This window comes from Jaculus jaculus, chromosome 11, assembly GCF_020740685.1.
Source record: "Jaculus jaculus isolate mJacJac1 chromosome 11, mJacJac1.mat.Y.cur, whole genome shotgun sequence".
NCBI lineage: Eukaryota > Metazoa > Chordata > Mammalia > Rodentia > Dipodidae > Jaculus > Jaculus jaculus.
The window spans coordinates 96,567,555-96,575,693 of NC_059112.1; positions in this window are offsets into that span (position 1 = coordinate 96,567,555).

The following is an 8,139-nucleotide window of genomic DNA, read 5'->3' on the forward strand; positions in this document are numbered from 1 at the left end:
TCTACACACTGTTTGAACAGGTTGCAGGAGTGAGCAGAGACCACCTTGCTCAGGGGTGAAGTGGGCAGGTGGTCTCTGCACAGCCGAGCTGGCCACATGGGGGAGGGGGGTTGGTTTTGGCTCGGGGGAGAGCTTACCTAGGTCAGGTGTGTGCCAGCCTGTACTTTTTAAAATCAACTAACTTATTTTTACTGGCAAATTTAATGCATGAGCATACTGTAATTTTGTCATGTTACCATCATGTTTTCCTTTGTTAACCTCTCTCCCCAACCTCATTCAACTGAGGACCCTCCTCTTCCAAGGGAGTCCCTCTCTTTAGTCATTTCATTCTTTTGTTGACTTCTATGTCAAAATGTTTATGGGCTTAGAACAGTGTAGGTATCAGAATATGTTTAGAAATGCATTTCTTTAAGATTTTCCAATTTAGTGGAGTATATATTTGTATTGTTTTTTTAAAAATTATTTTCTGAATTTCACTGGTATCTGTTGCTATTATGGAAAACAAAGTCACACAGAGATGGCACCAGAGATAGAGTGGAGAATCAGAAAATGTATTCATGTAGACATGGGATCAGGGGAATAACTTCCAAAGCCCAAGTACCGAGCTCTGGTAGCTCAGAGTTTGTTTGTTTGTTTTTTCTCAATTTTTATTAACATCTTCCATGATTATAAAATATATCCCATGGTAATCCCCTCTTTCCCCCTGCCCCCACTTTCCCCTTTGAAATTCCATTCTCCATATTATCCCCTCCTCATCTCAATCAGTCTCTCTTTTATTTTGATGTCATGATCTTTTCCTTCTATTATGATGGTCTTGTGTAGGTAGTGTCAGGTACTGTGAGGTCATGGATATCCAGGCCATTTTGTGTCTGGAGGAGCACGTTGTAAGGAGTCCTGTCCTTCCTTTGGCTCTTACATTCTTTCCACCACTTCTTCAGCATTAGACCCAGCTCAGAGGTTTTATAGACGGTATGATAGGCCGTCTGACATCACCTTGAATTCTTTACATTATTGGTAGGTAACAAGTTTTTAAGGTTACATTATTTTGGTACATAAACAGAAAATTCCTTAGTGAAAAGGAAGTACAAATGTAGAACAGAAAGCTGTCTGTTTAGGGGTGATTTTCTGCATGGTTTGGCCTTATATCATATCTGATTGACCTAGGATGGGACTCAGTGTCACAGCTGTGCTGGGTTCTGATAAGAATAGAACAAGGTTGTTTACATTATTTTCAGCTTAGAATCTGAGGTGTTTGCAGAACAATGCTCAGCACAGAAAAGGGAAGGGAGGCTTTAGTTAGATTGAAATCACCACAGTGCAATGGTACCCTTTTCACCACTAATTTTATTACTTTTGGTGTTCTCTCTCTCTCTCTCTCTCTCTCTCTCTCTCTCTCTCTCTCTCTCTCTTTCTCTCTCACACACACACACACATACACACACACACACACACACTCTTTCTCTCCCCCCCCCTTCTCCCTCTCAGTTTATCTAAGGGTTTATTAATCTTGTTTATCCTTTCAAAGAAACAACTCTTTGTTTCTCTGATTCTTTGTATCGTTGTTTTTTTGTTTTTTGGGTTTTGGGTTTTCTTTTGGCAGGGGGAGGTCTATTTCATTAATTCCTGTCCTGATCTTCACTATTACTTTCCATCGACTGATATTTGGTTTGTCTTTTTCCAAAGCCAAGAAGTGAATCATTAAGTTATTTATTTGTGATCTCTCTGATTTCTTTTTTAATTTTTTGTTTATTTTTATTTATTTGAGAGCAACAGAGAGAGAGAGAAAGAGGCAGAAAGAGAGAGAGAATGGGTACATCAGGGCCTCCAGCCACTGCAAATGAACACCAGAAGCATGCACCACTTTGTGCATCTGGCTAATGTGGGTCCTGAGGAATCAAGCCTCGAACTGGGGTCCTTAAGCTTCACAGGCAAGCGCCTAACTGCTAAGCCATCTCTGTCTAGCCCTCTCTAATTTCTTAATATAAGTCCTTAAAATTATAAATTTCTCCCTTAGTACTCTCTTCATTATATTCCATAGATTTTGATATGCTGTGTTTTCATTATCATTTGATTCTAGAAATTTCTGATTTCCTCTCGAGTTCTTCAATGATCCATTCATCATTCAATAGTATATTGTTTAATTTCCATGTTTGTCTATGTTCTGTAGTCTTTCTTGCTGTTAATTTATAGCTTTCCATCATTTTTGATCTTATAGAGTAGAAGGAATTATTTTAATTTTGCTGTATTTGTGAAGATTTACTAGCTGGGTGTGGTGGCACACGCCTTTAATCCCAGCACTCGGGAGGCAGAGGTAGGAGGATTGCCATGAGTTCAAGGCCACCCTGAGATGACAGAGTTAATTCCAGGTCAGCCTGGACCAGAGTGAGACCCTACCTCGAAAAAAAAAAAAAAAAAAGATTTACTTTGTGTCCTAATAGAAGAGCTATTTTAGAGAATGTTCCATGTACTGCTGAGAAGAATATTTTGCAGCATTTGGATAGAATATTCTGTAGATGTCTGTTAGGTCCATTTGTTCAATAATGTTATTTAATCTATATGTTTCCATGTTAAATTTTTTGCCAGAATGTCCTGTCAAATGGTGACAGTGGGGTGTTGAAGTCTCCCTCTACTATCGTGCTTGGGTTAATCTATGACTTTATACCAAATAGTGTTCACTTAATGACACTGAGCACACCCATGTTTGGTGCATATGTTTACAATTGTAATGTCCTCTTGTTGGATTGTTCCATTAGTCAGTATAAAGTGACCTTATTTATATCTTTTCTGACTAATTTTACTTTGAAGTCTATCCTATAAGATATTAGAATAGCAACTCCTGCTTATTTTCTAGGTCCATTTGCTCAAAATACCATTTTCAGATTTATCCTTTCACCCAAAGATTGTGTCTATCTTTTATGAAGAGATAAGTTTATTTGATGCAACAAACAGAAGTATCCTGCCTTTTAGTCCATTCAGCTTATCTGTGTCTTTTAACTGGGGCATTGAGCCCAGTGATAGTTATTGTTGTCAAGTATGTATTCATTCCTATCATTCTTGCTGCTTTTGTAGCACTTGCTGTTTTTCTATTCCTCTTTTGCATTAACTATTATTCAAGCATGGTTTATCATTCCTGTGGCCTTGTGTATGTACATTTCCTTAAATCCACATGATACCTTCAAGTATTTTCTGTAAAGCCAGCTTGGTGGTCAGGAATTCCTTTAACCTGCTGTTATCATGGTAAGGTCTTTCTCCTTCAGTTATGACAGATAGTCTGGCTAGCTTTAGTTGTCTAGTTGGCATTTGTTGTCTTTCAGAACTTGGAATACATCATCCCATGTTTGTCTGGCTTTTCAAATTTCTGTTGAGAAATTTGTTGTTATTCTGATGGGCTTGCCTTTATAGGTGACTAGGTGTCAGTTTGATATTCTAAATATCCCCTATATCGGTATGGGCATTTGTTTCTCTAATTTGGGGAAATTTTCCTCTATGGTTTTGTTGAAAATATTGCTATATCCTTAGATTGAAATTCTTCTCCTTCTATTTAGAGAATCCTTAGATTTGATCCCTTCATAGTGTCCCAAGCACCTCTCATACCTTCTTATTAATTTTTTTCTCCTGCTGGAATGTCCTCCAATTTGTTTTCAAGCTCAAATGTTCTATCCTCCTCTTGGTCCATTCTGTGGTGGTTTGAATCAGGTGTCCACCATGAACGTCAGTGTCCTGAATGCCCGTTCCCCAGCTGGTGGTAGTTCAGGAAGTGGAGTCTCGCTGGAGGAGGTGTGTTGCTGGGAGGTGGAGCTTGAAGTTTATTAGCCCTTAACTAGTGTTAGTTAGCTCACTCTCCTGCTATTGTTTTCCACCTGTTGGGGCAAGGAGGTAATCTGCAACCTAGGCTCTACCATCTTTCCTCTGCCATCATGGAGCGGCCCCTCGAGAGTATAAGCCAAAATAAATATGTTCCTCCCATCAGTTGCTTTTGATCAGGTATTTTGTGCCAGCAACACATTCTACTGTTGAGATTTTCTACAGATTTTTTAATTTGACTTAGTCTGTTTTACATTTCTAGGTATTTTAGATTGTCTTTTCTTCAGAATTTCTATTTATTTTCTCATATCTTATATTGACCTCCTTATTTCATTAACTTTTTTCCTGTGTTCTCCTTTAGAAATTTATTTTCTTGTCCAATATCTTTTTTTTTATTTTTTTATTTTTTTATTTTATTTTTTTTTTTTTTGGAAGTAGGGTCTCATTCTAGCACAGGTTGACCTGGAATTCACTATGTAGTCTCAGGGTGGCCTCGATCTCATGGTGAGCCTCCTACCTCTGCCTCCCAAGTGCTGAGATTTAGGTGCCTGGCTCTTTTTGATATCTTTTAACATACTTATAGCCATTCTTTTGTATTCTCTGGCATCTCTTGTGATTCAGTCTCATTAGAGGTCATTAGTGTTGGATTAATAATTTTTGGAGGAGTTATGTCACTTTGATCTTCTTGTATTTCTTACATTACTGTGTTAGGAATTTTGCACGTTAGGTTATTTCATTGCTTGGGTTTTCTGTTTATTGGCTTTATTTTTAAATCAGAAGTTATATCACGTGGTAGGAGCTCAATCCATCAGATGTGGCATCTATATTACTCCCAGAATAACAGCAGAAGTGACCCAAGCTGGTGAATATGCCTGCTATGTGAATGTCCCTCAGGAGTAGACTTCTATCTCACCCACACTGAGTTATAAAGCTGGGTCTTTGGTGTCTCCGCTGGTTAGGTTCATCATCCCTTCAGATCTGCTGGTCTTGACTCTATGTGGGGGAAGGGCACGCATCACCCTTCATAAGTTATGGACCAATTAAGAAATAAAACAAAAACGCTTCCTGGAAAGGCGCTGTATTCCTTTATTTCCCATAAAGCTGATAGTGGGAAATGGGGCCTGCAGTCACGGTGTGTTCTGAATATACATCCACCCAGTCCTTGGCAGAACTGGGCTGCCAGGTACCTGCTTCAGGGGCAAAGTCTCACAAGGTTTTGAACTGAATGGAAGACATGCTTCCTGTTCACTCTTAAAAGAAAGGAGTGAGAAAAGAGGTTTGCCTGGGCTGTGTTATTTTTCCTATCAGAATCAGGAATTAGGTAATAGCCAGGGGAGTTAATGGAGGCTCTTCCATGTGGAAGGATACAGAAAGAGTCAACAGAAAGCATTCTGTTTCTGAACAGAACCTAAGTCTAGCCCAAACCTGATGGGATGTGAGGCATTCCTGCTTCCCTCAGCCTCCCAGCCGTGCTCCATGACATACCAGCCCCAATAAGTGTCTCCCTGAAATGACCCTTTGCTCTGAGCCTCACCCATTGGTGATGGAGGTCTGAAAACAAGTCGTCAACACACCATACAGCCTTGTAACTGGCTCTCCAGGGCTCCTTCCCTGGCTCTCTGCGCAGCTGTCCACCTCTTATTGTTCTCACAGGTCTCTAGCCTCCCAGCATCCACATATCTATAAGAAGAGTATGTGGTGGGAGAAGCAGGCAGTATGTGAACCCAGGCATTTCCCACAGACCCGAACATGATCCTGAATTGCCAAGGATAAGTCTTTTGGCAAGGAAGCTCTAAGGAACATTCACACTGGCTTCTAAGAGATGGGGGAACCAATAATTCCTCCTCCTAGTCACAGAGTTTCAGGCTTAAAGAAGAAGAAGGAAGAGGAGGAGGAGAAGAACAAGGAGAAGGAACAGAAGAAAGAGACAAAGGATCCCTAATAACCATAGTAAAACCTTTTCCTAAAATTCAGTATGTTGCAGGCATGTGTGGAGGGATGTGAATCATGTCATTGAGTTGTAATGGTGGTTTGAATGAAACTCCTGCCCATAGACTCATGTGTTTCAGCACTTGGTCCACAGCAAAGTGGTGCTATGTGGGAAGGTTGTAGAATCTTTTGGTTGTGGAACCTTTAAGTGGAGGAAGTGTGTGACTGAGCGAGGAGGGGAACTTTAGGTGTTAAAACCCATAGCTGCTTGCTGTTCTCTTTCTACTTCCTCTCTGCTGAGGCGACAATATGACACTGGCTTTCTGCTCCTGTCATGCTTTCCCCACCATGCTGGACTCTACCCTCTGGAACGATAAGCTAAAATAAACATTTTTCTTCCCCAAGCTGCTTCTTGTGTATTTTATCCCAGCTATGAAAAAGTGGCCGATGCTGTGAGCATGGCAGGTCCATAGAACAGAGGCTGTCGTTACCCCCTGGCCAGGAACCTGAGGTTCAGCTAAATTAACCACCCAAGGACACACAGCCCTCCAGTGTGGGAGCTAGGCTGGAGCATAACTTTGTGGTTCTTGTGAGATGTAGGATACCTGGTCCTTCTCTCCTGGTGGTGCCTAGATTGGGGACTTACAAAGGGTGCAGGGGAATATCCTATTGCAGAACCTTCCAGATTTCCTGCTGCTCTGATTTTGTTTCCTTGTCTGTAAAACAGAGCCAGTTCTCTCCTATATCCAAAATGGTAGAGATAGATATGTTCTGGAAATTAAGAATAATGCAAAAATAGAAGAGTATTAATGCTACCACAATCATTTGTGGATTTTGAAAAATCGTTTCTCGCCCTGCCACTGCCTCCCATTGTATTCTAGAGAGAGACCAGTGGCATTCTATGAACCCACTTGGTGATGTCAAGGCAGGCATTAGCTGACAACACTGCCCAGTGCAAGTCTAAGTTTTGAGGTGCAGAGAATCCTGGCCTGCCAACAGAACCCATTCTGCTTCCCACATTTGTCATTCCAGAAATAGCCAGGCCTTTCCACTGGCCTTCGTGGACTGGTGTGGGGCTGCTGTATTTTTATTCCATTAGCATTAATCAGGGGAGAGCAGCACACAGGATTGCTGGCTTAATCCCCCACTTAGCAAACTCTCTCTTGGCTGGCTGCCTGCCTGAGTCTAGAAAAAGGAGATATTTTTATAAAGTCAGTGAGCGATTTTGTTTTCAAAATAAATGCTAATAGAGGGTCTGAACAAAAAAAAAAAAAAAAAAAAAAACTTGAATTCAGTCTTGGGCTAGAAAATAGGAGCTCTTATGTGATCCCAGGAGGGTACCAGAAACAGAGAAAGGTATGTGCCCTTTGAGGCAATTTAGGGGTACCACTGAAAACAAAAATGAGGAATGTCCTTGAGCCTGTCCTTTCAATCTCCACTTTCCTAGACATCAGAAATGTTAGAAGGATCTGGCTTCTCCTTATTTATCTCTTTCAGACTAAAGAAGTCCCCCTTCCAACCTAGATCTGTCTTACCTTCAGCTCAATTTGAGTGCCTGCCTAGAAAGGACTTGCCCTTTCTTAGAACAGTTCCCTTTCTGAAAGGATTAATATTCCTGGAAAGAGCAAACCTGATCCCCTATGTAGAAACCTTGTCTTGAGTTGGTCAGTTCTTCCCGCATTCACAACCTGGAGAAAAACTCCAGTCTGGGTCTCTAGGTGGGCGTTTCCATTACCAGACCCCCCTCCCTCTGATGGATGGCAGCTTTGCCTTCCTACCTACACATAATCTAACAAAATTTCTCTAAACATTACCCTCTGGTCTATAGATTTCAATTCTTTGAATTAATGAGAAAATAATATGAAGTTCACTGACCAAATGGAAGTTTTGGTGACCATGATGGTCCAGCACCCTAACTCCTGGACCACAGCCCAACCAAGAGCCTTGAAAGTCCCCGGCTCTCTCAAAGACATCACAAGTTCCCATATCACCTTCCCTTTCCTTTTTCTTCCAGGAGCTGAGAAAGGAGCAACTTTTCACTGTTCTTATTGCAGATGAGAAAGGGAAACTTGAAAAGGCTTGCCGTATTACCTAGGTGGCAACTAACACAATGTTGCAGTCAGGATTGCCTTGCTGGTAGAAATCAACCAACCAAGAGCAGCTTGTGAGAGAAAGAGGTTTAATTTGGCTTACAGGCTTGAGGGGAAGCTCCATGATGGCAGGGAAAACAAAGGCATGAGTAGAGGGTGGGCATCACCCCTTGGCCAACATAAGGTGGACAATAGGAACAGGAGAGTGTGCCAAACACTGGCAAGGGGAAACTGGCTATAACACCCATAAGCCCGCCCCCAACAATACACCGCCTCCAGAAGGCATTAATTCCCAAATCTCCATCAGCTGGGGACC